Source organism: Lampetra fluviatilis, chromosome 2, assembly GCF_964198595.1.
Source record: "Lampetra fluviatilis chromosome 2, kcLamFluv1.1, whole genome shotgun sequence".
Lineage (NCBI taxonomy): Eukaryota > Metazoa > Chordata > Hyperoartia > Petromyzontiformes > Petromyzontidae > Lampetra > Lampetra fluviatilis.
In genome coordinates, this window is record NC_136276.1 from 9,972,181 (window position 1) to 9,974,641 (window position 2,461).

A 2,461-nucleotide genomic window follows, 5' to 3' on the forward strand; every position below is an offset into this window, starting at 1 on the left:
GCGCTCTGCTGCTGCAGCAGAGTGGCAGGGCGAGAGAGAGAGAGGCACAGGGGGGGGAGAGAGGGGCACGGGGAGAGAGAGGCACGGGCAGAGGGAGGCTTAAAGGGCACCTCTCGAGGGCGTGTCTCTGTCGCTAAATAAATAGAGCAGCACGCCTACAAGGATACAGTTCGCGTTGGGTCATCCGAGCTCCTTGCCGAAGGCAGGGGCGGGGGTGTCTGTGGAAGAGCTGTGGTCGAGGGATTACGTTGGCAATGCGGTGGTGGCAAGGCCGGGTTTCCCTCGCGCCGTCTCAAGTTTTCCGGTGGCACGGCCCAGCGGTAGCGCGTTCGTCTCTTGTTGTCGAGGTTCACGGTTCGATACCAGCGGCCGCCCTAGTTATTACGGTGGGTGTAGAAAAAAAACCCCATGGTAATGCAACGCGTTGTCTGTTTTCCAGTGGACGTTGAAAAGATCCCCTGACGTCATTTGCAAGAGTAGGCCATGCATGGTGCGCCAGTGTCAGGGTCCAAATTGACACCGCTAAATTACTCAATTGGGATTATACACACAGCGACAACAATCGCCCCCTACTGGCAGACTAATGCCCAAGGACACCATTACAAATTAGACTCATCCTGCTCTCCTGAATTCCCCCCCCCCCCGCCAACTTAAACAAAACTAACCTGAACCTTCACTCCGTTTAAATACAAATCAAGTCGCGACGGACTGCACGCGCCTGATCGTGACCCAACACGTCGCAAGCACACACAAACAAGATGTCAATGTTTTCAGAATCCACCACGTCACACGGGCTTTCTAGACTAATAGTAATCAGGGCCGTCGACGTCACGTGGGACACACGCAAATCACAAAGACAAAATATCCCGTGTAGCCTCCACAGGCTGTTAGGGCAAGTGGTGTGAGAATACGCACGAACACATTCAATGTTTCCATCTTAATTTGAATGATCTCTCCCGACATGAGTGGACAAAGGCAAAGCCCCCCCGCATAAAACTGAACATACTTCATGTGGCAAGTCCTGTTATCGAGTAGCACCTATGAAAGCCGGCACGGTACACGAGGGGGGGTGGGTGGCCAGCATCACGCCTTTCCTTTCCCAGCGGCGATGTTTACACGCCGCGCTGGGTACTCATTTGAGGCTGAGTCGACCTAGGGGAGGCCTAGGACCGTCACTGGTGTTGGCCGTGAGCCCTACATGCACACACATAACTAATCTACAGCACTGTATGAATCCATTCTAGATTTGAAGCTTTCGTGACTGCAAGTATTCATATTCTTAGGTTTTTTCGGTAAAGTCACGTAGAAAATCACCTGAAGACGGAAGCTTGTGTTGCCTCCGAAACGTCGTGATTTTTATTTTATTTTTAATTTTATTTTTATTTTACTTTAATTAATTTAGATTTTTTTTTACCTACGTGACTTTACCGAAAAAACCTAAGAATATGTATGAATCTACGGCTGGATGAATGCCTTCCTTGCCGTGTTGGACATGGGGGGGGGGGATTGTTGGCCACGCTTCATCACGCACGCTGGTCAGTGTGGGTTCGGTGGAGGAGGCACGTGGGGGGTTGCACACCGCACGCACAGTTCACCCATGAATGACGTCACGCACCTAGGGGGGGAGAGGGGGGGTCAGACATTTGTGACGATGTGTGACAAAGGGGGGGGGGGGGGTTTGAGAAATGTGACGTCACATCAAAATGCGCAACTTTAGATAAATATAGAATTGTTATAACAACACTAATTGTTATAACAACACTCCTACAACATCAGAGTGCAGCGCCACATTAAATACGCACTACAATGACAATAGTTTAAAGCCATTTGAAGCATGTTTTATTTTAAAAATGGAAATATGGTTTTGGGGGCGGCGGGGCAGAGCTTTGTGACGTCATATTTGAGGGGGGGGTCTGACTTTTTGTGACGCCGTGTGACGAGGGGGTGGGGGGGTCAAAATCGTCCAAAATCGCGACGTCATTTATGGACGGCCTCTAATTTGAATCAGAGCCCCCAGGTTCATAGCAGTGCGCAATAACACCGCTCCCCCCCCCCCCCAAACATTTAACACAATATTTACACCGCAATTTGAAACAGCGCTATCTATGCCACGTGCGAAGCAATTAGCAATCACGCGGCGCAACTGTTTACAAAACTGTTTACACCCCCCACCATCCTCATGGCGCCCCTCAAGGTCGACTCAGCCTAAAATCAATACTTGGTGCGGCGTGCACACATTGGCACTGGAACGATAAAGACAGCCCGGCCTTAATAGGTACTTGCTAACAACCCCCAACAGTCTATGTCGATACTCTTTGGTTCTTTCGGTAAAGTCACGTAGGTATAGAATAAAATAAGTTAAATCACGACGTTGCGGGCGCAACACAAGCGTCCGTCGTCAAGTGGGACAACCACAGTAAGAAACAATTGCAATTGTTGACTTACCGAAAGAACCAAAGAG